Genomic DNA, 27,410 nt, shown 5'->3' on the forward strand with positions numbered 1-27,410 from the left:
TTGATGTAAGCAAAATTTTACATCAAAGTAAAATACATTTGACAGCTTTTTAGTAGCTGCTTGGGTTACCATTTGACATGTTATTGTGTCAAATAATATGAAATATGTTAACATGTAGTCTTGTGTAACAGCGCTGTAAAAGTACGCTGCAAGAAATGTTATTTTAAAACGTTTTAAATTCGCTGTTACTTATAAACCTTTTTGTCCCAAAACAAAATTAATGAATATGTATTGAAAGTTAAAGAGCATTAAATTTTCAAATTGATTACGAACTTTATTAAATGACTCTGCGGTTATGCAACTAAGCTCTAAATATAAAACAGTCGACTAATATTATCTAAGATTAGCATTGCATAAAAAGTGTGTATCAGACACTTATAACTATGTACATGTAGAAATAATAAAGGAATTTCATTTATGGCAATGGGTCGTGTACAACGGCTCGTCTGTGCATCACTAGGATACTCTACTTGTTGAAGTTCTCGATCTGCTGGAGCACCCAGCTGCGGGAGGCCGACTGGCAGACGATTACGCCCGATCGCTGCTGGATGAGCTGATCCTTGGGAGGCTTCGGCGCAATCTGTGGCGGCTGATGGGGACGCGGTCCCAGCGGAGGCGGTGGTGGAGGCGGACTACTGGGGCGGCGTAGATGGACATCGTAGACCCCGGAACGCTTCTCGTTGTCATCGCTGTAAATGGCCGAGTCGCGGAAATCATTCTCAAGGCTATCCTCCACATGCTGCTCGTACTCGAAGGTGGCGCCTGGCGAATCCACGCCGGATCTCTTGCGCTGCTGCTCGCACATGCTGTCGGTGGAGGAGGAGGTCAGTGAGAGGACCGAGTCTCGTTCCGAGTGGTTCAGGACCCCCCGTCCAAATAGAGCCTTGGGATCAGCGTAGTCCACATGGGCCATCCTCTCACCCACCGCCTCGCTGCCCTGGCGATGCAGCACACTCTGACGGCACATCTCGGTCACATCGGAAACCCGGCGTTCCGGCGGTCGGTTGGAGCGTCCGAAGGCCATGCTCAGATTGTCTATGGACTTCAGAGCCCGTGGCAGCAGCGAACTCTCCGATCCCGAAACTGAGTTCTTCGGCAAGGGACGCGATCCGTGCTCTTGCACCGCCTCCATCAAAAGATTTATCACTGTGCTCTGGCTGTCTCGTTTCAGCGTGGACTCCGATCCATTTGAGGATGTCGAAGTGGTGGAGGAACTGCAACTATCTCTCTGCACTACCTCCTCGCCCACTCGCTGCAGAACTCCTTCGGGTGAGTAGACTAGGGTCACGTAATCTGATTCCGGTCGTGAGGCTGCGGGAGCATTCTTTGATCGCTTCTTCAGCATCTGCGAGGACTTGGCTCGCCCCAGCACCGGTGAGAATTTGTAAGGCACGTGGACATTGCGCAGCAGAGTCTCGTAAATGGGCTCCTCGCTCACTGAATCAACCTCTTCGAGTGGTTTCTTCTCCTGCTCATCCAGTTCCAAAGGTGGTGGAGATCTCGACGGTGGACGCGGAGGCGGCAGAATGGGTCCACGACTTATATCGGGACTCACGGGACTCACTGGACTTTCGCGCCTCTTCTGTTGCTTGTTGTAGATCCTCTCAAATTCCTTGTTGTTCTTTAGCAAATCAAGGACAATCTGTGCATCTCGCTTTGACTTCTCTGCTGGGGAGAGCAGTTCCGTCTCGTGTTCTGGGCTGTAATACTGATCCTGCGTGGACTCATCCAGTGTGGCGGCTTCTTGGGCCAGTTCGATTTCCCCATCTGGACGCAGCTCTTCGGTGGACTCGGTTATCTTCAGTACAGTCGAACTACTGCTATCGAATTCGCTGAGATCCATGTAGAACCTGGAGCAGCTCTTGGTGGTGCTACTTCGTTGCTTCTTCAAATTGGCTATCTTTTTGGGCATCGTCTTGTGGTTGTATTGCTTGACTTCAAAGAATCCCTTCCCCTTGGTCTTGCGCTCGGTGAGATCGGGCTTGCTTCCCTCAAAGAGGCTGCGCTATCCTCGTCTTGTTCCCGTTCCCTCTCAGCCTCCTCGTCCAAGCTAAAGCCTCCGATCCGGGGAACCGACTTACTGCGCTCCTTGAGTGCCTTGTAACTGAAGACGGGCGAATGTGACTTGGCACTGCGACTGCGCTGATCCCGCAGAATGCAGGAACACGGTTCTATCCGCTCATCCTGTTTCGCATCCTGGTCGCACTTACAAGGCTCCTTCACCGGCGTCTTCGTCTCCTCCTTCACCGCAGCATCTCTTTTGCGATATCTCATTGCAGCAGCAAGTTTCTGCAGAGCAGTATCGTCCAGGCTATTATTTCTGGCCAGAGGCTTCGAGGGCTTCGCCTGGCTAACCGATTCCTCCTCCTGCTCCAAGGACTCATTGAAACTGTCGAAGGAACTGGAGTTGGCCACCGTCTTCCGCTTGAACTTTGAGTTCCGCTGGCGTATCTCACTCCTCCGGCATGCGTTCCTTCGCTCCAGGTAAGTTGGAGTCGAGTTACTTCCCGAGTGAAGGCTCCACTTCCATGTGCTGCGATCTGGCGTGCGATCTGCGTTTAAGGACAATCCATTAGTCATGATCTGATTAAGTGGTTCACAGGCAATGATAAGCGGTGGGGTGAGTGGTGGTGGGGGATTGTGAGCGAAAAACAAACACCAGTGAGAATGCATTCTAAGATATCAGTCAGCTGTAGATCATGCGGTCTTTTTGGAATTGATTGATTAGTTAGTGCTGGTTAGTAGTACGTGGCGTTCTCAGTACGATTATGTGTTTGGGGTTAGGATGCATGCAAACAAAACACAGACCCCGTTCGAGTTAGAAGGCCAATTAAAGCTAGCAATCCAAGTACGGTTCTCGCAATACTTACTACGCTCTTCGGACACCAGAGTTACATTTAGCGAAGACTACGATTACGATTAGCATGTTTAACAACTAGATGTACGGGGGCTTACAGTTGTCTATTTAGCCCTTATTTTCTGTCTGATCGGATTTTATTTGTTTTTTTTTTGGTGGGTTATCAGTCTCTGGGTGTGGGGATTTAGCCTTAGAACGCCTTAAGCACTAGTCAAAGTTTTTTCGTTTCTTTGTTTTGGGGTGTTTAGTTTTAGAATGCATCTCTGGTAGTACTACAACGGTAAACATATAGCAATTCGTAGAGTAGAGTTAGATCAATTTGAATTAGTACTAAAGTAGGACACCAACAAAGCGCGGTAGTTTGTGGGCCAAAACCTCCTAACGATCCAGGAAAGTGGGCGCCCGAGGTCCGCAATTAAAATGCGCCTACATCGCTCCCAAGTAATAAATCAGTCCGCCGCCGAGGCGTCGACAGATCTGGCACGATTTTGGCGAAAGGCTAGCGACTCGCTTGCCACTTGGTTATGTCACTTGGTCGCAGCTGGAGCGTGCGAATCATAAGTGCACCGCGCGAAAGTCATCCATGTGGTCGGGATTAAGGAGAGCCTCGACTAACAGTGCAGTGAGAGAAAATTTTTCTTATTTCATCCATGTATTACTGACTTATTTAGCAATTATACCAAATGTTGCGATTACCGGACACTTCATTCTTGTACAAACGGTTTTAGATTATACTTCCATCCAATCCAATTAGTTACTCAGATATTAGTTTAGGTTAGTGAAAAGATTTTTTATAAATATATAGACTTGATTTCGCTGCACTTTTCTCAGAGTGGCTCTCCTTCTTCCAGGCCGACAGTCATTACCTAACTATAACAAGTACCCGCATGTGCATAACTGTTAGGCACTTCATCATCTCGTGCAGTCCCCAATCCAAATCGTTAAGTGTTTTGGCCACATGACAAAAAACACAACACAAACGGTGGGAAGAGGGGGTAAAACGAAAAGTAAAACAAAGTAAAAAAACTAAAACAGCAAGAGCCCTAGAGCCAAGTCGCGGCTAAGCCGTGCTATCCAAGTTAGCCAAGTGGGTAGCACTAACCTTCCTCGTTGCCCAGCTGATAGACCAGCTCCTTGGCGCGCATCGGAATGTCTAGCTTCTCCAGCATGACACCTTTTGATGTGCTGCGTCCAGATGCGCTTCTGGTCACGATTCCGGGCCGTCAGTTTTGATTTGATGGCGCGGTTCGTCGAAGGGGATGACATAGAAGCTGGTCGGTTCACCGGGCAAGTGCTCGCTCAGCATCAGATGTTTTGCTGAAAGATTGGTGCATTACGAAGATAATTCATGGATCGGAGGAGCTTCCAAACTCACCGAAATGTAAGTCTTGAACTGCAGGCGTCCGTCCTCCTTTTGCTTGTGATGATCAGCATGGTGGCGAATAGGAGTACCAGGCGTTGTTTGTTATGCTGCTCCATCAGCAGGCCCTCTTGGCGCAGCTCTCCCAGAACAGTGAGCTCTATAGAGGGTGAGGGAAAGAGTTTAGTTTGGGGCCCAGGAAGAGGCTTAAGTGGCTCCCACACTCACCTGGTCCCAGCCAGCCGTCCAGAATGCCGGACAGCTCCTTGACGCGACTCTGCTGCTCCTGCTTTCGCTTCACCTGGTCAATGTTGTGCGCCACCTGGCGCATGATCACATGGGCCTCGACCACCTCCTTCACATCGCAATGCTTGCGCAAGCTCTGTTTGGATGGAAAAGTATATGGTTAAGGACTGTCACTTGGGTCACCCACTTTTCCCACTTACGTCCAGCAGCAGATGGTACTTGAGGATGCGCTGCACCGGCTTCAGGAGGTAGGACCCCAGGGGCAGGCGATGTTGAGCAGCTTCTGCGTGGAGGCGAGCAGAGAGTACGTGTGCGTGGCCTGCAGCAACTTGGTCAGCAACGATATGGCTTCCGGGTAGCTTGTGCTGTGGGGAATCGGGATTTATGACATGTGCTTTAGGTCTTCATCATGGTCGGCATTAAATCTGAATTTCAAATCAGTCGCTGGGAGCAGTGTGGTCAGTTTGGGCAGTGGGAGGCACGATGATGAATGCGGCGTGTCATTGGAGGCGACAAATCAAACCGCTGCCATCGCATCCCGCTCTCCAAATTGGCATCGCGGCCAGGTAAACGTCCGCGTTTAAATGGAACATGGCGTGCTTGGATTGCCAAGAGACGGCATCGCCATCGACATCACCATCGCTGGCGTTTTGTGTCGTTTTGTTTCGTGTCATGCTGCTAGCTAACTCCTAGCCTATCGAGATCGTTTTGGCCGTCGTTACCGTTCTTGGCAAACGGCTATGGTCACAAAAACAGTATCGAAGATGGAGCGACCAAGCGAAGCCAGAGCGGAGATCTCACCCAGAATACTCAACTAGGAGTAAGCCACTATCATTATTCACTTAAATAAATATTAGGTAAGTTACCAGGATTCCATCTATAGGGATTACTCAAACTGCTCCCAGGGGTTTGTTGAGATATTATATACCGATATACTCTACCACCCACTCACCAGTAGGTTGTGTACACATCAAAGCCATCACGCAGGTCAATGAAGCACCTTGCGATCCTCCAGGATCCCTTCCCGTGTTGATAAGTCGCTGCAGAAGCATCGAGTTGAATTCATAAATCTCTTCAATGTTGGCGAAGAGTATTTGCAATTCGTCTACGCGCAGGCACGCACGCTCCTTCCAGTCTAACAAGTACCTAAAATAATACAATGTCAGATGCTTGAACGAAAAGTAAGTCTGGAGGAGTACGTACCCCTTGATGACCTGACCCAAATCCTCGACGAAGCTTCGTTCCGAGTCCACGATCTCCAGGCAGGTTTTCTCGAGGACACTCATCGCCGGTGGATGGTGTTGGTCGCCCAGCTCGTTCTCACTCTCCGCCAGACTTTCCACGCTGGCCAAATAGGAAGTGGCCATCAGTTTTCCATTGAGCAGTTGGTCCGAGCCGGAACTGGAACTGGAGGAGGTGGAGCAGATGGAGGAGGAGGACAGCGGGCGATTGTTCAGCCTGGCCAGCTCACTTAGGCGAGCTGCAAACTTGGGCTTGATATCGGTGAGCCTGTCCAGACTCTCCGCAGACAGCTTGTTGGCCTCCTCCAGCTCAGCCAGCTGTTCGGCAGTGGGCAGCTTAATAGGTACTCCACCGCCCAAAGTGCTGGCCTTGGCGCCCAAACTCTTGATGCGGGCATAGGTCAGCAGCGGGGAACTGCAGATCGTGGAGGCACATGCGGCGGAGGAGCTCCTGACCAGTGGCTTGTTAACCAGTGTTTTGTTAACCGCTTCTATTAGCTCCGCCCTTGGATCCAAGTCTCCTGGATCCGCCAGAGTCAATCTTTCCATATGCTGCGCAACCAGATCGAAGTTAATGGTGTCTACTATATCCACGGGACTCAGTGGCTCACTGCACACGAACTCCTTTGCTTTGGTTGCACTGGGAGTGGGCGTGGCCGGAGTTCCGGGAGTTGCGGGCTTGGCATGCAGCAGTTGCGCACTGGTGGCCGCCAACTGCTCCATTTCGATCAGCTTGATGCTCTGCTGGGAATCGTACCGCGGCAGGGTTAGTTTACGCCCTTGAAACGGATGCCCATCGAAATGGAAGGGTGTGCCTGGTACCGTTTTGTTCGTTGGTGTCCGATCCTCGTCCTGCGGCTTGGATTTCTCGAAAGCGGCGAAGGCCACCGAGTTCAAATACTCGTTGCTGGAATCGAAGGTCGACACCAGTTCGCTGCCAGACTGGGTGGACAACTTGCCGGTGTTCTTGGACAGCGGTATGTGCGAGAGCTTCAGCTTGGGTGTGGAACCAGCGGCAGGTGGTGTTCCGCTATGACCGGTCTTTATATACCTGCCCTGGATGGGACTCCTCGGGGATTGCTGCTGATGCTGTTTCAGTGCCTCCGCGGACACCGCCTCCACTGGTTGAATTTCCGAATGCGTGATGATCCTGTGAACATTGGGCGAAAGGATGCGGATGTTGCTACCCCGTCGACTGCTGCCACTCGAGGCTATGCTGCTGCTGCTGCCGTGGATCTGCGACTCCTGGCCTCTGCGCTGCACCAACCTGCTCAACTGAGCGCCATCCGGTTCGTCCCGCAGGCCCGCAACCACCAGTGGAGCGGGCGGCTCCTGGTGGCCCAAATGGGTGCTGGAGCTGGCTAGCGTGTAGCTAGCAGACTGGTCATCGCTGGTGGGGACACTCGAACAGCTGCCAGTCGATGAGCCAGTGCTGCTGCTGCTGCAGTTACTGTTGCTCCTCTTGGGCGTCGAGTCGCCGCTGCTGGATGCCTTCGATTCGTGAGATGTCGCAGTGGGAGCAGCTGCCACGCCCCCCGCGGCAAAGCTGTTTGTCAATGTGTCGTAGATGCCCAGCAGCGAAGGTGCCAATTCGGTGGAGCTGCCTGCAATTCGAAAATAAGGTAATGGGAACTTTAGTGCACATTCTTAAAAAACAATACACTTAAAACTAGAAATAGTATATAATTTTGTAAATAAACAAATTCTTTTTCTTAGAAGGTACTATAATTTATACGAGAACACGTTTCCAATGAATTTAGAACGCAATTTTTATATGAAAGCAAGCAAACAGCGTGATGACTAATTTGGATGATAAGTCCCGACGAGTTCTTAACCTCGTAAGCGCGTGGCTAGTGGGCGGTGTCTAATGCCCCCACCCCAGCCAATCTGGAGACCCAACCAACAATCGATCCCCGGCGACCGAGGTGCTGCAATGTTGATGGGCCTGCGCGGCACACATGCTCATAATCCCCCGATATTTGCCATAATTTTGTTGCATAAAATGATTTATGCCGGGGCAAACAGCGGACGGTGCCGCATTGTGGATGGCTGATGTATTGAGTTGTTTAGCCCCAGGATGCATGGCCAACGAGCCCCAGTCAGAACGTGGCCATCAGTCAGAGTGTGTGCATTCTGGCTCCGCCTCGGAGCTGGAGCTGGAACTGTTGCTGGAGTTACTTGGCCTGGTCTGCTGCATAAATAGGTAGGTTGCTGCTGTTCGCCTGCCTGGCGGCCTGACATGTGAATTGATATGCCAACGCAACATGGCTAAAACCGCAAGGCAACAAGCAAGCGGCAACAGGCAACAAGCAACATGAGGCAACATGAGGCAACTGCAGGCAACTGCAGGCAACTGCAGGCAGGCGGCAGGCAGCAACTGCTGCAACATGGCAGAACAACGACCCGAGTCAACGGCAATTGGCATGAACATTCCGTGGCTCGCTCATCATTTCTCACAAACGGTTCAATTAATCAAATGCGCTCACAACTGCGGATTTAATAACATTATCGACAAGGGGAACTTGATCCATAAATTACAGATCGCGTCAGTCAACAGTCAATGGTGCATGCAGGCACTTTTAATGATGGCCTGCAAATTGCAGTTCAAGCCGGTTATCGCATTCTATACACATGTGGCTTCTAAAATATAAATATAAAAAACATACAGGCATCTGCAACTCCAGCGGGCGAGTGGGAATGCCCCGCTTCGTCTTGGCCCAACTTCATTAAGGCCACTGTTTATGTGATTATCTCTTAGCACATTTGGCTAACAACCCAACAGCGTAACAGCCTAACATCCTAACAGCCCATACATCTCACTTCCCGGCGTAGACAGGCTGAGCAAATCAGGCAATTAACTTTTTAAGACAAAACTGCGGCCCACGTTGCGGCTACCGGTTTTCAGCTATTCCGATTTTTTCCTGGCACTAGCATCATCCTCAACCACATGGACATCCACATGCACATCCACATCCAGATTCAGCATATCCCCAGTAGCCGACGGGGCACTTTTCTCCTAATGCGAATGGTGTCAATGTGGCCTGGGTTCGGTTGGTTTTTCCCCTTTTTTCCCCTTTTCTTCGGTTTTTTTCTTTTTTTTTGCCTGGTTGGGCAACATTTTGCCAAGCCACGAACAACAATTAGTTGGCATGAGTAGTGCCACGCCCACTGTCAGACCGCCGCTGTGCCGCCTGTCTTTTCGGGCAGACTGACGACAAGTCGTAAACATGATTTGTACATTTAATTTTCCATCATTCTATTTGATTATTTTGCGTGGGCCGCAAACGCAGACATTGCAGATATTCGCATTCGCCCATCCAGCATCCAATAGATAGTTTTGCTAACTCGGATGCCAGATACTAACCCGCCGTCATCCTGCAGGCTGACCCAGTTTTCACGACGAAGCGTTTTGCTTAATTGCTAAAACGTGGGCCGCGACGACAGGTTCTCCAATGGGTTTTAATGCACAGCACAAAAATGAGGCATATTGCCTCAAAAAATTACTGCTGCAACTATAAAAGGTTATTAATCATATTCTTTTACTGTTTTGCTTAGCAAGGAAGCCCCTCATCTCGCTGGAATACGTTATCTTACCTTAGCTTGCCTTTAATGAAAAATTAAAGTTTAAACAAAAGATCTCGCATTATGTAAATATTTTTTCCTGTGCAATTGTAGTGTCTAATCATTGCCACTTGCCGGCAAGCATTTAATTAAAAGCCAACAGCTGTGGTCGTTCCAAACTATTTATGGCATAATTCCGTCGAGACCTGGGTAAAATGTTGGCCACGCCGGACTAATCTGAAATCTGGAATCCAGGCGGCGATCTCCGCAACCGGAGTGGGCAACAAATTCAGCCTGTCAACCAGGCGAAACAATGCAAAGTAAGCTTTCTGTCATTTTGCAATTTGCAATTGGAGTAGCCCACCTCACGGCTGCACAAAAAGCAAAAAGGGTGTCAGGGCCAGTATGGAAAAAGAAGAAGGAGCTGGAGGCGGCGGTGGAGGTGGAGATGGAGGTGGAACTCCATCCGCCGTCTGGTTTCATTTTCAAAATCCAAATCCCTTTAATGCCCCGGCGACAAAGTGTCTTATGTCCACAGACATAGCCGTAATTTTCTGCAGCGACTTCAGGTGTCCGCTTCGCACCTGGGGCAAGCACCCAAAGCCACCAATTTATGGCCGGCCTGACACAATTTCATAAGGCCCCAAAGGCTCCATCTTCGAGTCGGAGTCGAACTGGAAGTACGGGCTAAAGATTACGCGATTGTGGCTAAAAATAGCAGGCCATATAGCAGCTAAAGGTCAACCGGCCCGAAGATGCAGCTGCTATCTTCTGACTGATTTACAAGCCAAGTGCAAGTCGCTCATAAGTTGGCCCCACTCGACTTGCCACTTGCGACATTGAATTATGCGCGCCGAGCGAAAGTGCTGTCATCGCCAACGGAATCTGTAGCTGTAGCTGTATCTGTATCTGAATCCGAAACCGAATCCAAATCGAAATCGACAGCGTTCAAACGTTGCACCTCCGGATGGAATGGGACGCAATGGATTGGTATGCGATGACATTTTATTTATGCACGGCGTGGCCAGCTGTTGAGAGCATTAAATTAATGCGCTTAGTGGCCATCATCGATGTCCCAGCTCGGCGTCTGGCAATTGATATTTTAATCGCCATTTCATTTTGTCTGCCGCAACTTGGCTTGGCGCCATGCTAAGTCCGGTGTTTAGGGAGCTGCTACACAGACAGAAAATTTCAGTTAGAAATTAAAAAGATAGAAAAAGCTAATCTATGGACTATTCTTTCATATCAAACATTTTTGCAGATTTTAAACATTTTTGCAGAATGCGGAATGACTCACAAAACAATATAAATTACAATTAAATACTTAAGCCCTTGTAGATATGATGTATATATCGATAAATTTATCAGGCATTTATATTAAAATTAAATTCGAAATCGAATTCAACCCTTTTTTCTGTGTGCAGGTTATCAACCATCATTACGAACTTGGGCCCATACGTGTTCCCTGTTCGCTCGCTTTGTGGGCACGCATTTTGCAACTCCCAATTAAAATGTTATTCAATGCGTCGCGTTGAATGCGACTTATAAACACATAAACACATTTCCCCTGATAAGACGACGACCTGAAAGCCACAACTTTAATGGCGCTTAACTCAAACGATATTGCCGTAAACAGAAGCCAAAACCGAAACTGAAATAGCGGCTGAAAACCGAACTGGAATGGGAAAACGGAAGTGGAATCCGTCTGGCAAATGGTCACAAGAGTTGGCAAATTTTCAAGGCACATGTGTCGGGGAAAACTGCAGGCAATAAAACACAGCTGAACAACAATGTTTCAACAAAGATGGGGAAATTCCGATCGATAGGGAAACATTTTGCTCGGTTGAGAAACTAAGAACTGTGTGCCAGCAAGAAATATAATAAAAATATATGGGCCTTTAAAATCAAGTTATAAAACAGGAAATATATGTACATTTCATAGAACCGTACTGAAGATAAAAGTCTATAGTTTACATGCAAGCATTAAATATATTTTTAGAATATAATAAAAAGATTGGATATTAATATAAACACCTTTAAAGAGATATTTAATAAACTTTCGCAATTACTATTTTTAAGCATATTGAAAAGCATTTTAAGCCCATTTAAGCCTAGTTATTAAAATCTGTATAAAGTGGCTTTGCTTGGCCATTAAAACTAAGATCCATTCTTCAACCAAGCCAATTGCTGCTAATGTTCGTTAAGAGTCATTCATAGTTTCTCGAGGATTAACGACCGTTTCCGCTTTCCTCCAGCTAAAACTTAAAGAGCCTCCACAAATAGGCTGGAAATTCTTTTGAAATTGAGCGAATCTCGCAGACGCATAAGCATAAAAATTCCTGCAGATGCGCCTCCCTCACGGAGGGCAATGGATTTGGTTGTTATTTTTAGCCCGTGCTGGATATCCATGGATCGGAGCCACTTAAACGACGTCTGTGCGCTGCTCATCCAAGCCATCGCAATAGCAAATAACACGGCAACTTTTGCTTTTAGCAAAGACCCCATATATCACCCCAACCCCCCCATTTGAGGCAACCCCTCAGCGCCCGCGTTTCCAGCGAAAAGTGAAATCCTTTTAAAGCGGCAGCAAACAAAAATCTAGGAAAATGTCGCCTCCAAAAAGTTATAAATCTTGTTCATATTTGCACGTGATGGTAAAGCCGCACAGCCACAGCCAAAGCCAGACTTTCAGGCCAGGTTGGGAAGCCATAAATGTCACAAGAGGCGGCCAAGAGCGGCCTGGCATATTAGTTTTCCACGGAGCGAGTGGCAAAACGTGCTAAATTCCATGGGGCAGACGTCCATTAAAGAGCCGCGGCCTGGCCGAAACATGCCACAGCTGAAAAGTGCTAAAATCTCATAAAACATTGCCTGACTGCTGATTCTAAATTAACTTTGGCTTCCCCGCAGGCACAGTGATTCCAGATCGAGGTAAAAACGTGTTCCAAATAGAACGTAGCTCTACTTTCTAGCAAAGATTAAATGGGACATACGCACATATAGCAGTATATTATAATACAAATTAATACAAGACATTCTTCCATTTCATGAGTACATATTTGAGGATTTTAATAGCTTGCAGTCTTCGACTAGCTCTTGTCGAACGCGGTTGTAAAAATTGAACGCTGCGATCGTTATCTTCTGTTCTCTCTGAGAACATTGTGGTGTACATTAGATATTTTCTGTTTTCTTCTTTAATTGTGATATTCGCAAAGGACTACAATCAAACGTTCAAGTGATGCAATTGGTGATGCTGAAGCATCTGCCGTTGAAAAAATGCGTACTAAAAGGAATAAACCACTAGTGGAGCGCCAGAACGAACGGGGCTCCAAGCAATTTACAAATTATTTTCGTCCACTACAAACTTTAGACGATGATAATGATGATAAACCTATTGAAACGGACACACTTGATGAAATAATAATCAAACCACCTCCTATAACATTAATTAAACAAAATACAAAATTTGTACACGAGCTAATGGCTAAAATTAAAACTGATGATTACTTTATTAAAACCATCTCAATTGGAATTAAAATATTTTTACCAAATATGGACTGTTTCAATGCAGCTTGTAACCAACTCAAGGAACATAACTGTGAGTTCTACACGTACGATACTAGATCAAACAAGCCATACAAAGCCATTTTATCCGGGCTGGATAAACTACCAATTGAAACTGTCAAATCCATGCTACAAAACCTAGGATTACAATGCACCGAAGTCAAAATTGTGGAAAAGAAAACTAAGTCTGATCATGAATTATTACTGTACATTGTTTATTTCGTTAACAAAAGTATCACAGTAAAGGAACTGCGCAAAAACTTTATGTATGTCAACCACACTAAAGTACGCTGGGAGTATAAAGTGAAATTGCAGAATAAAATTACTCAATGCTACAATTGCCAACTATTTGGACATGGATCAAATAATTGTTCAGTTAAAACATCATGTGCCCATTGTGCTGGATCACACCAGACTGCCGTATGTATGGACGTAAACAACAAAAAATGCGCTAACTGTAAAGGCGACCATCCATCGACAGAACTGACATGCCCATGCCGAATTTCTTATCTCAATTTACTTTCCAAACGCTCATCACAACGCATTGGAAGAAATAACTTGGAAGCTCATGGAATGAGGAATTCTAAGCAACACATCGCTCCATCTGCTCTCTTTGGAAATCAACCCCAGATCTCATTGCCTACTCAAACTAAGAGAGTGCAACAACTCAACTTTGGTAGCTATAGTAATGCACTCACCAATATTCATACTTTGCCTAATCCCAAAGCAAATATCACAAATGAAACTAATCTCTTTTCATGTGAAGAGATAAATTCTCTTTTGTCTGAATTAATAACAAGACTTAATGAATGCTCCAATAAGGGAGAGCAATTTCAAGTAATTTCTCAGTTAGCGATTAAGTATGTTTACACAAACAAATAATTTTATTGATAATTTGAATATTATGGCATGGAATGCTCGTGCCGTTAGAAACAAACGTATAGAACTGATCAAGTTCTTAGAAAATAATCACATTCACATAGCACTTATAAATGAAACGTGGCTGACTCATAGTGACCGTTTTAATATACCCGAATACACTATATACAGAAATGACAGGAAGGAAAGTAGGGGAGGCGGCGTTGCCATTGCAGTTAGTAACACATTGATACATGAACAAATACCCTGCATTAAAAGTCATGTTATTGAAAATGTAGGTATACAAATCAACACTGACTCTAATTCCAGTCTAAAAATTTACTCTATTTACTTTGCTGGAAATACTTCAAAATGTATTCCTAGTTCATGTGATTTATCTTGGGACCATAATCATTTAAAAAGTTTGTATAGATCTGATCTCCTTAAGATCTCACAAATAAATGGAAATTTTCTAATTTGCGGGGACTTCAACTCGCGCCACAGAGCATGGAAGTGTACCCGAGCCAATGGTTGGGGCAAAATTCTCAATGAACTTTCAGACCTGGGAAAATTCAGTATTTTGTACCCTACGCAACCCACATATATTCCGCATAACCATAAAGCAAAAGCATCAACATTGGACCTATGCCTCACTAATATCCCTAACCAGCTGGCTAATCCAGCAGTAATGCAAGAGCTTTCCTCTGATCACCTACCAGTGGTTATTAAATACTCTACAAATTTTATGCGCAATGTAAAAACATATCCGATTTTGGGAAGGGCAAATTGGGCGCTTTTTAAGAGAATTATAAATGAAAGGCTGATGGTTGAAGAGGTGGTTGTCAACTGCTCACAGATATCGACTTTGGATATTGATAATTTAATCGGCTCTTTCACTAGAGTAATCAATTATGCCTTTCTTAAAGCAGTCCCTCATAAACCTATACATCACTCCAAGCTTACACTCCCTGTACATATAACTGAATTATTTAAAACAAGAAATATTATCCAAAGACAATGGTTTAGGTCACGTCATCCATTACTAAAATCAAGATGTGATCATTTAAATTACATCATACGAAAAGAGCTTTTCATTTATAATAATGCAAAATGGAACAATAAACTTCAAAAGCTGGATAAATGCAGCAAACCCTTTTGGAATATAACCAAAGCAATTAAAAAAAGAAAACAAATTGTTCCGTGTCTAAGTAAAGCTGATGAAATATACGCTTCTGGAAAAGAAAAAGCGAATATTCTTGCTGATGTCTTTCAACTGAAGCATAATCTGACACATTCATATTCAAACCAAAATACAATTGACCAAGTCAAAATATCTTTACAATCTATAGCTGAAACCCCAAACAACATCGCAGAAATTTGTAGAGTCACTTATCCAGAGGTTTTTTCAATTGTAAAAGCTCTCCATACTAGAAAATCTCCTGGAATTGATGGAATACCTAATATATCCTTGAAAAACCTTCCTACAAGCGCCATTAATCATATTGTTAACATTGCCAATCACTGTCTTCAGGCAGGCTATTTCCCACGGGATTGGAAGATAGCAAAAATAGTTCCAATTCTCAAACCAGGAAAACCTCCTGATAACCCTGAAAGCTACCGACCAATAAGCCTATTAAGCGGATTGTCCAAGATTCTGGAAAAATTAATTAAATTGAGATTGGTGAAATTTTTGGACATACACAACACACTACCAACGGTACAGTATGGTTTTAGAAATGGTCTAAATACCATACTGCCGACCTTAAAACTAAGAAATTATATTAAAGAAAGTATCCAATCCAAACAATCTGTAGGGCTGGTTACACTTGATATTGAGGCTGCATTTGATACTGTATGGCATGACGGACTGTTGCACAAACTAAAGATGATTGGAACTCCCATATACCTCATTAAAATAGTTCAAAATTTTTTGACACATCGATACTTTAGCGTTAATTTGGACAGTAGTCAATCTGCTAGACGAATTTTAAATGCAGGTGTGCCACAGGGTTCTGTCTTAGGACCTACATTGTTTAATATTTTTACACACGATATTCCACAAGCTACAAACTGTGTACTTTCACTGTTTGCTGACGACGCCGCTGTCTACAGTGCTGGTTTCTCGTACAGCGAGATAAATCAATCCATGCAGAGTTACTTAAATGAATTAGACATATATTACAAAAAATGGAAAATTAAAATTAACCCTAATAAAACGAATGCTATATTTTTTACAAAAAGAAGGAAACCTCGTTATCTTCCTGATAGACAGTTGCGAATACTAGACTCTCCAATACAATGGGTTGACAACATTCGATATTTGGGTATAATTTTTGATAAAAAACTAACATTTAAATACCACATCAACAACACAATTATGAAAGTTAATAAAATTATTTGCACACTGTACCCTCTAATAAATCGTAAATCTAAATTATCAATATCCAATAAGATCATAATTTTTAAAACAATTTTTAATCCAATATTAATGTATGGGTCACCTGTTTGGGGTAGATGTGCTCAAACTCATATCAAAAAACTTCAAATATGCCAAAACAAGCTGTTAAAATTAATAATGAACTTACCTTATTACACAAACACTAAGTACCTACATATAAAAGTAGGTGTACAAAAAGTTCAACAAAAAATACAATATTAACAATCTTTTGTTTCAAGTCTTAGTTTTTTAAGTTAGTTGTAAGTCAATTAAGGTTTTTCTTCTCCCTTGTTTTCCTTAATAAATAATAAATACTGTTATACAAAAAACTAAAAACAGGTCAACTAGACATAATTAATAAATATTTCAGATGAAAGCCTTAGCTAAACACTGTAAATACCAAATTATACCATTAGCTTTAATGAAATGTACATATATATATAAGGGATAAAGCACAAATAAATAAATAAAAAAATAATAGCTTGCTGTTTATGATCCATTACTTATTCATATGCATTAATATAAAATCTTTCTATGTAAAGCTGAATCCCATAAACGCACTGTGCCTGCCTCTCTCTTTTTTCCCATCCTGGCAGGCGACACTTCAGCCGAGGAGTGGAGTGAGCGGAGTGGAGTACAGTGGAATGGAGTGGAGCAGCCGGAGCTGTTGCACTTTGCACTTCAGTCCAAGGAGGCGGGTCTGAGGTGCAGCCCGACGTGTTTTTGAGGAACTTCCCTTCGGCCGATGGCATCTCGTGCATTTTCAATGGCCTCCCTTTACTTTGACATGACGAGCTGCGTGACTGTGGCGTTTTGAGGATCTCCTGGCCGTAAAACGCTGTCCATGATGAATGGCAACTAAGCGAAAAATGCATAAATGTGTGAACAAATTTTGCCCACTAAATATAGCCGCATCGACTGCAAAAACTAATCTCGCGAAAAAGTGCAGGGCATTCACCTTAAGCTTGTGCCGTTGGCGGTGCCAAATATGGTGGCTCTTTGGATCTGCTTACATGGTCATGACCAGTTCAAGGGCTGGGTGAAATTGCCATGCAAATAAAGATATCAGCCGGGTGGAAAAAGGCAGTGGGATTGGCGCCATTATGTAAGGCCATCGCATTTAATTAGCCACTGAAGCTGCAAATATGGAAAGCGGTTTTTGGTCAGGGCCAAGAAACACTAATCTCTGCGGACGGGCAACATTTTCGTGCGGTTTCAGCACGTTGTGGTTTTCGCTTTCGAAATCAATTTTCAATTTTCCCATATCGCACACGCATCGCAGAGCCGAAAGCCAATGAGCCAAAAGCAGCCAGGAAATGTCAGTCAGGGCTTAGGCTTTTTGCCGCTGCTCTGCTGATTGATTAATGTGGAGCACGATTGCATAAGGGATTGCAGTTGCGCTCGCAGTCGCAGTCGCCGAAAATCTCGCATCTACGTGGGCGACACACTGGTAACCCAGTCAAGCCATCAGTCAGTCAATCACTCACTCACTTACCCACTTGGAGGTGGAGTGGTAGGTGGATTGGTGGATCGGTGGGAGGAGTGGGAGTTGTCGCGCATATAGAGACCCCGTCTGTCTGGTTTGAAGGCCAAGATATACCACACCGATATAGTTGAGTGCGGACCCACTCGAGGGTAGTGTTGACTCTAGATAGGAGCTGGACAACCCGACGTCCAGACAGTTGGTATTGGCTTCTCGGTAATGGCTTACCGCTAATGAACTTCATAAACAAGCTGCGCTGCGTATCGCTTGGATAAATTTGCATTCGGGCTCTGGGTTAAGATATCTCTCTTAACATGGTTAACAAGTTCTGCTGGCCTGCGCTTTATGACAAGTCAATCTTAAACGGTTTAAGACCAGGACGGCGTCTGGGTTCATCGAACGTCGTTGTTAAGTTCCAGCTCTAACAAATCTATTATAAAATCATTTATAAATACACTATTATCATGAAAAACACAAAATTCACTCAAGACTTTAAAACGCTACTATTAAGTTACATATGTGAAAATGATGTGATTCCTTCTTGCTAGGAATGCCACTTTGGAATGCGATAGAAGTCAGTTACTTCGAAGGGAATCTGCCAGATCACAGGCCGATCAAGAGAAAATTACACTCCCAGCCGTCCCCGAGGATGGCCAATAAATGCCCCTATTTAGCAAGGCCGCATCCGCGGAATGCGATGCCATCCCCCATTTGGAGATGCTGCTCCACTGTGCTCCATCGCGGCTGTGCCAGATCGCCGCCCAAGGCAGTGGACCACATGCCGCAGCTAGATCCAATGTCAATGCTTTTGAAAGGCATCAATTAATGGTCAATGCTCTTCGCTGCGCGTGGCTGCCAAGATTTTCCAGCGAAAATCTGCGCTGCTGCGGGCCAAAGGATTGAGGAGCAGTGTGCAAGGAGTAAGCCAGCTTTGAGGCCATCGACTGTCATCCAGTTCGGGCCAAGATTGGCACAACGACCACCGGCGTGGCAGCTGTTTTGTGGCAGCCATAATTGGCATGTGGAAAACTGGCGGAGTGGCCATAAAAAGCAGGTCAGGCCACTGCTAAGACAATCAAATAATGGCCACTTCTTTAATTGATCACCAGTCAGTCTCGTGCTCGGTTTGGTGGCATCATAAAATTTCACTACCCTTCCATTGGCTAGCCATGCCCCGCTTTCAGATGCCAGAATCCAGTGCCAAGTACCCAGCACCCAGTTCCAAAACCAAAACCGATCCGCGGCGCAAGCATATGTTAATGAACCAACCCAGACGACGATGGCGTGATGGAAGACAGGAAAAGGCGAGCAACAATTTAGCGCTTTAATTTGATGGCCATGAAGAGCAGGCTGCACTGCTCCTTGCTGCGAGACGCCCGGTTCCTGGTGCAAATTCTATCAACAGCTACGTTAGATGGCCGACACTAGATGTGGCCGAGTCTGCGCTGGGCAGGCAATTTATTTTAATTACTGCCTGGCCGGGCTGAGAATGTTCAAATGGCTAAATGCCTGAATGCCTCAATGGCTCGGATGGCGATGGCTATCCGAAAAAGCGCTAAAACCCTAACAAGAGAAATCAATTTTCGCCGGGCCCTGTTGCCACATGTTGCTGCAACAACAGTTGCTCGATGTGGCGATGTCCCAGATCGTTGAACTCTGGACCGGGCCCTCGGGGTCTTAATTTGAATTGACTTCCGTCAACAAAGAGGCTGCCCGGGGGCAGGCTGTTCGGCCCGACTCGAGATTCTAATTGCAACATGCTGCAAAGTAAGTGCGGACACTTGCAATTAATAAGAATTGCTGCCGCTGCACAAGGAACCCATAAAAGTGCCTGCTCTTGGCCTTCGTCTTTGTCTGCTTCTTTTACTGGGATATAAAATTTACACCGTAAAATATGGAACGTGTCCTGCTTAAGTAACCACTTTCAGCGGTTTGGCAGTAAAGTGAATTTTTATTGCTATTTGTAGGAGAAAATCTAAATTTCGTTTTCCAGATTTTCCCCTGAGCGGTCCTAAGTCTATAGTTATGTTAGTATTTTAACGAGCCTATAAATTGATCTTAAGTATAGGAAACAGCATATCAAACATAAAAATTCCAAATTTCTTTCAAAAGAATTTATAACCATATGCATTGGTATTAAACTTCCATTTAGCATAGATTTCTATTATAGATGTTTTTAAAAGTTTCAGTGAATTTACCATTGCTCTTCATGATATGAGATTATAGAGACTCATATTTGAAACCCTTGGCGTAGCTATAGTTTTTTCTCAGTGCACCTGTGTCCATAGCTGGAGCCGTGGATCTTCCTTCGTGGTCTTGAGTCCGCTTTTATAGCCAAAGGGCTCGAGTTGGTTCAAGGAATGCGGCGTAACGCCAGCAACATTTCACGCTTAATTATAGACGCCAAGCGCTAGGAATTTTTCATAAGACCGACGACCAGGTGGGAGGGGATGTGGGGCAGGCATTTCCTATTGCCATCATCTAATGCCTGGCCAGGGAAGAGCCTGCCACGTTTATTTATGTGTGGGCCGTTGTTTTGTAATTTAATAAGCAATGCAAAAAGGGGCGCGACTAGAAAGTGCAGCTCCATCCCACCGATCCGCTGATACTCTTCGTGTTCTGGCCCGGATTGGCATGCTTCGTGGCGGAATTCATATGGCCATATATGCCTGCTGGGCGAGCACAGAGTTTGCCTATAACGTTTGGCTTTCGTATCGCCTGCCAGCCTGGCTAATAGTCCACCCACCCACACATTCTGGCCAAGAAAGAGACGGGCACACGCCGTTGACGCCTCTGACGACGATCGGCGCCATGGAGCAAACTGCTGACTCAGATGGCTCCAGCGCTCCAAGGTTCGGCTCTGCCATAGCTTCATTCTGCCAGGCGAAGGAATGCCGCCGCAATGTTTCATATGCAATTAATAATTGGTTGCACATGCGCAGCAGTGTGCAACATTCTGCTGCCCGCAGCATGATGCGGCAACACGATGGCTAAAAATATCTGGCGGACCTTTGACACTGACCATGTTGCTGGAAATTGTGACTAATTAGTGGCTCCGTGGAGTGTCCACCTCCGCAAAACGGGGCCAGTCCCTCAATGGGAGTCCGGCATTGCCACACATTCGAGCGAATTAAGACACGCTACACATTCATCAAGATCAATTGAAAATGACACTCAGAGAAAATAACTTGATTTCCGCAAGCTAGTTAAAGGAATCAATGAATAAGCTAATATCATTTCATACATTCAATCACATAAACATACGAAAATCAATTGCATTAAAATGTGCATATAATATATTAGGTAGCGTTAATAGTTTCTTTCTGTGCAACACAGATTTATATCATAGGCTATTTCAAATCTTCGACATAGTTTCGCCAGAATGGAGTTCTCTGGTCTTAATTGATCCATAAAAGAGACAACTCTATCTTTTTGTGGGTCAAGTTTAGTGTCAAAGCCTTGGTTGGCCATCGTTTCCCCATTTCTTTTTTGGCATTCGCTTTCTGGTATCCCCTGTGTCTGGATACCTAATTAAATGCCTGGGCATAATATTAATTTATGGTAATTTAATACTTTATTGTCAGAGGAGTGCAGCAGCAGACGCAATAGAAGATTTATGCTGCCTCTGCAGCTGAAACAAATTGCTGGCAATTTCAAAGGCTTCCAGGGGCCACAGTCTGGAGAAGATCTTTTCAATAATTTGCGCCAATTAGAAGCATATTCAGAGTGGCATTCAAGTGAGTTTGGAGCGCTCTATTCCATTATTATGATGAGGTTGGCCCCCGTCCGTGGGCTTGTGCAACGCCAGAGATCCAGAATCGACTTCAGAAACATTTGGCCCAATGGACTGGCAATCGACTGCAGCTATAAATAGTTCTCCCACTTTTTTTTTTGTTGCCCCCGGTTGGGGCAACATGATGTTGAAATTTTGATTGCGACATTCCTGCGCTCATTCCTCGAACAAATTGTGCTGAAGGAGTGGAGATGGGGATCGAGATTTGGTGTTGGGATCTCTAGAACTTGCTGCATTTGATTTACGGCAAATGCCCGTGTTGACATGCCGCAAAGCTTTTCGCTTAATGACGGCATTTTCTTCGCATTTTCGTAGCATTTTTCTAGCCCTCTCCCCATGTGGCGTGTGGCAAACTGATGACCTGGAAAAGCCATGGAAAACCAAACAGAATAGAACGCAGTCGCCTAATTAAATTCTTTTCGTGTGTCCCAGACACGCCATCTTTATCGCCGAATGTGACTTTTTGGTGACTTGACTCTAACCCCGTTTGGGTTATGCTAATTCGGTCGTGCCGGGATGTAACCACCTATTGCCTGCTTGTTTTTTTTTTCTTTTTTGGCCCACTCTAATGGCAATGGCAACGTGTGGCACCTGCAGCCGACGGGCGGATCGTGATCGGCGGTGGGCGTGGCTGATAGCTAATGGGCGCGCAATAACAACAACTAATGACTAAATTTCACATAGCTGGCAACCTTTTAGGAAGCAAATGTTAATTAAATTTAATCACGTTTCGCCGCGACAACATGGCCAATTCAAAAGGTTAAGTGAGTGCGCCAAAAGTAAGTAACCGCATTCGGCTGCAGGCGACACACCCCGCAACCAAAAGCCACAAAATCCAACAGAAAAACAAAACAAAGCGAAAAGCGGCGAAAATCCAGGCGTATCAACAACGCATCAGCAACATTAGTTGCAGGTTGCATTTCGTCGCTTGTGGCATAAACGCCAATTATGTGCAACATATGCATGGTCTGTGGAGAGCAAAGCGTGGCATGTTTGCCAATTTTTCATTTCCTGCAATGGCCAAAACAAAACTCGAACCTGCTGCTGCATCACTCCCTCCTCCCGCAAAATCACAGTGGCTGTTGCTGCTGCTGTTGTTGCAAGTTGCTGCTGCAAGTTGCCAGCAGATGCGAGCGCGGCGATAAGGCGCCAAATGTGCAACAGCCATGAACCAGGTAGCCAGGCGGATAAAGAAATACAATTCAGCCTTGGCAACGGGCGCAGCCTTAGAATGACGTTGCAGCAACACAACTTGCAACATCGCCGCACTGCAACAGCAATTGTCATTTTTCACGAACGAACGAACGCGGCATGCAAATTGCCGTAAATTGAATTTGTCTGATTACGTTTGCGCCGCAGTCCGGTAATCGATTGTCTTGGGACTTGCAACTTGGGGCTTGCAAATGGCGGTGACTCCTCCCAGCATCAATATTTACTCTTTCGCAGGATTCGATCGCCGGTGAAAATGAAAAAATGAAAAATTGTGCCAGCCAGGCGGCAGATAAATGATTGCACTAGAATTGCATTTCGATGATTGCGAAATTGCCGAGTTGCAGATGCAACGCACCAGAAATTATGTGCTGCATGTGGCAAACGGAGATGCGAGCGCCTAATGGAGATTACAGGGTGCGAGATGCCAAAGAAAAAAGGGTAAGGCACAGAGAGAATAATATTTGTAGATAGTATAAGATCAATATAGGCACTTTTACATTTAAGAACTTATTTTGAAAGCACAATGTGCATAGGTTTTTTCTTTAATCTGATAGAGAACCTTGGCTATAGAATGCCCATCCAGAAATCACAGCGTTCCATGTGGTTCAGGTTGCCAAAATCGAATCCGGCGGATGTTTATCGTGCCACAGTCACAACAAACAGCATATCGATTACCCCCGAGCAGTCTGGCTTTCGTTCACACGCTGCTCGAGATGTGAAGTCTGGTTGTGGAGTGATGCATGTTCGCCAGGATGAGTCATCCCCATATAGGCCGTAAATTCCTTTACTGTCGTGATCTTGTCGCGGGGGGGGGGGGGGGGGGGGGGGGGGGGGGGGGGGGGGGGGGGGAAGGGAGGTGCGGTAGGAAGCTGTCAAAAGGCGAGTATGGAGCCCGGTTCAGCGATCGGCGATGCAAACAAAGAGCAGCTGCGACTGCTGTTCTGATTCTCGTAGAGCGCGAAGTCAGCGAACAGCAATGCGGCGAACAGGAAACATGTGCCTGCCACGCCCTCGGGCGCAGGGAAACCTTTTTATTTTCGGTGGGTGCCGAGAGATGGGGGGGGGGTGGTCTTCGATCGAGCTTTTCCTTTCACGAAATGCGTTCGCCGCGCCAAAGCCATTAACATAAAAATAAGTTTCGCTTTTGCCGGCCATATCGCGGCTACCACATCGCCAAGGCGAAATGAAGTTGTAAGCATGGATCCGCGATTTTTTCGCTTTTTTATTTCGCGTTACGTGAGTGCCGAAGAGAAAAACGATCGAAACGCAATAAATTTCACAAACGCGCGCAACAATTAGAAACCAAGCGGCAATCGCAGCAACAGCGACAACGGCAACTGCAACAAGCGTTGCAACTGCAACATGGGGCAGACTGCGCATGCGCGCATGAGCGTCGATAATTTCTTGCTATCGACGCGCCATGATCACGTAAATTATGTCCAAAACTGAAAATAAAATCAGGCAACAGCCAACCAAAAAAAAAGAAAAAATGCCATGCGACGGTTTATTTCGTATTGGAATCCAAGCGATATGCATTTTGGGCATTCAAGCGCTGCCTATAAAATTGTTTTTTTTTTTTTCTCTTTTTTTGGTAGGTGGGGGGAGGGGTAGGCTTTGTATATTTTGTTGTTGCCTTTACCGCTTGATTAATTTTGGTGCGTTTGGCAACAGCGAAAAACTTTTAATGCGTCATTTTCTCGATGCCACTTTATCTGAGTGTGTATCTGTGTGTGTGTGCGATTTGATTAGTAAAATCAATTTTCGTCGCTCAGCGATTTCTAATTAATTGCTATTGGCCGATGGGGAATTGGTTTCTTCGCTTAAGGATACGTACGAAAAGATATACAAGCCATTATGCATTTTTCAATTAAGTTTTTGATAGGCTACCCCACAGATTCTCTGTAAATAAATGAAATACCTATCTTTCGACCATCTTATGTATAATCTCGAAATTCCACAGCTGAACTGCAGCTAAATTAATTCATATTCGCTTAATATAACCACGTTTTTAGCAGTTAACCCACGATTGCAGCTGCTATTTTTAGGCTTCCTTTGCGACTTGGCTCTTTCGAGCCTTGTCACTCCGTTCGCCAGTGATTCATGCATTTTTGACTTGGCCAACGCCCGCCTAATTAAGATAAATACACAGATGGGATCTCTGCTGGGCCCATAGAGATGCTGCTGGTGTTGCCGTTGTTGCTGCTGTCATGTCATTGTCGCTGCTGCCGGGGAACGTGTGGAAATGCAGCCGCCGCTTTTCAGTTAACACGGTTCTGCGACGGGTTGGGCCCAAACCGTAGCAACGGTTGTTAACATCGCAGCTCCTTTCTAGCCGCAGGTTGCAGGTACTCGTACAACAAATGCCATGGCAATAGCAACACCAGATGCAGCAACAAATTGCAGACGACACGAGGCAAGAAGGCAGCAGGAGAATGGAGCGAACGCCTCCTCCTCTGCATAAACAACACTAGCGCCACCTACGTGCTCCACTCCGTTCCCATCCCCACAGATATCCCCACAAAGGAGCATGGGTGTCCACAGATGGTATCGCCCTTGCCCCTGGCCCATTCCTGCCTCCGCATCTTGGCCAACTCCTGCCTACGGGGCTTAAAGCCCAGCTCGGCTGTCGCTAGTGCTGCAACGTGCTGGTGTGGCAGTTGCCGCTGCCGTCGCTGCAACGGAAGTCAGTAAACTTTCAGGGTTATTATTATGCCTGACTGGTGGGACTGAAAAAAAACTTGCGGCCCACACTTCAGCTGTCATTGCCGATCGTACCGGGCAGGGAATTTCAATTGCCAAAATAAAGCTGTTCTGTTGGATCTACAGCTGCTTACAGCTAATTCTCCACGAGGAAACAAAGAAACCCACTCCCATTTTCCCAACTGGCATTCACACACATTTCACTTGATAATGGCTTGGTTGATATGAAAGCAGAAAATCGTGCCACTTCTAAATATTCCCAAAAATAATAAACAATATTAGTCAACAAAGTCAACTAGTCAATTCATGGTACAACAATCTGATTATTTAACTCATATGTTTTTTAAATATGAATGTGTTTTCAAATGAAATTATTTATGATCATTTTTATATTTATTTATTTATAAGTGAAGTTAATTTGAAATATCAAGATTTATTTTCTGTGTGCCGCAAAAACCAGCGAACAGCACTCTTTTCCGGTATTCCCCCAAAAATCCCCATTTGCATGGGCTTTCCCTGCGGAAAAAAGGGGCCGGACGGGAAAATTGGTCACGGCGTGGCCTAAATGGCAGGTACTAATGCGAGATACGCTTATAGGCACCGTCCATCGAATCCGGCGAGGCTTCACTGTAATTTAACTGTTCGTGCGAGCGTTGAACTTCTTTTTTTGTTCGCCATTCTAAATCCACTGGCCATTATCTTGCCCGCTTTCGCGTCGCCCCAATCCGTTCACTTTGGGGCTTCTTGTTGATAAGCCAATTGCGCATAGTTCACACCCCGCACGACTTCCAGATACGAGTGACCCCAAATCGCGCGCGTTGATTAATTAACTGCCATGGATATGGCTAATCAATGACTATAACGGCATCTGCGGGCTTATGGCTCAATCTGCGCCGATCTAGCTAGGAAATCGTACACCCCATTATGCGGTCTTCGCCCGCCATTATCGTCTGTGCCGAGTACTTGGACCCAATATCACATTACCATATATCTTCCCTCCCTCCCCAAACAACAGTCATTGACTTTTGTTTATTAATTTAAAGTGGTGTTGTCGCTTTAATCCGTTTTATCTGCCGCCTCCGCTTGTTCGCTCCGTATTTGATTCTCGATTTCAATAGAAAAGATTTATATCGCCTGCTTGCGGGGGCCAAAGGTTTTACTGTACAGGGGTTTCTAGCGCACAGAGAAATATCTAAAACATTTGTATTTCACAGATACTTATTATCATTGGGTGGCAGATTTGCAGTAGTTTCTGCAAAGTAATTTGAACCAGCTTCAGCTTGGTTAACCAATTTTTAGTGAATGTATCTTCAGCGCTATGAATAACTTGACAAGTATGCAACCACTATTGAAGTTGGTCCAAAAATAACCCAATCTCTGTGTGTACTTGTAATATCTTTGGGATGCGGGCGTGGGTTAATTTGGGGGTGGACAGTGACACAGTTCTTCGTGGAGAGCATTGCACTCGCTGGAATCCCCGGGTCAACATATCGACGCGGCAACAATGTTGCTGTCCATGTCCACTCACCTGGCTGTCGCTGTTGTTTGCTGTATGCGGAGCGTACTGTACCCTCTTAACCCGCTTCCATCCACTGGTAATCCGGTAATCCAATAAAGACCAATAAAGACGGGATATAGTTCAAGTGGAGGCCCGATTACAAGGCACAGCAGCCGCGCTGATAACAAGTTGCTGCTGCTGGGTTTTTATGGCATGCAATTATTGCCCGAGACACAGATAGAGATACAGATACAATTGTACAGACACACAACACACTGGCAAATGGCCATTTGTTCACTCGAGTGGAAAATTCTTCATTTATTTATGATTTAAAGTAAATGCTTTGGGGCGCTGCACTGCACTTAACTTTGAACTTAACATTTCGGTTTTCGAGCGCTCGCCTCACTTTTTGTTATCGGCAATTGGAAATGCATTGACCTCGTTTCGGGGCAACAAAGTTGCCAAACACTGTAAACATTTTTGGTTTTTCGTATTTTTTGTATTTTTTACTTTGTTATTTTTCTGTTTGCTTGCCAGCGGGTAGGGCGTGTCACAGGGGGGCGGGGTGCAGTAACAATTGGTGCGCAACGGAAGCAAACT

The 27,410-nt window shown here is 45.3% G+C and overlaps 1 pseudogene; it reads right to left on the reverse strand.

The window, feature by feature from the left end:
* Positions 1–253: 253 nt before the first annotated feature.
* LOC116803165 lies at positions 254–7,305 on the reverse strand (annotated as a pseudogene).
* Between the last annotated feature and the right edge of the window lie 20,105 nt (positions 7,306–27,410).

This window comes from Drosophila sechellia, unplaced genomic scaffold (genome assembly GCF_004382195.2).
Source record: "Drosophila sechellia strain sech25 unplaced genomic scaffold, ASM438219v1 U_3, whole genome shotgun sequence".
Classification (NCBI taxonomy): Eukaryota; Metazoa; Arthropoda; class Insecta; order Diptera; family Drosophilidae; genus Drosophila; species Drosophila sechellia.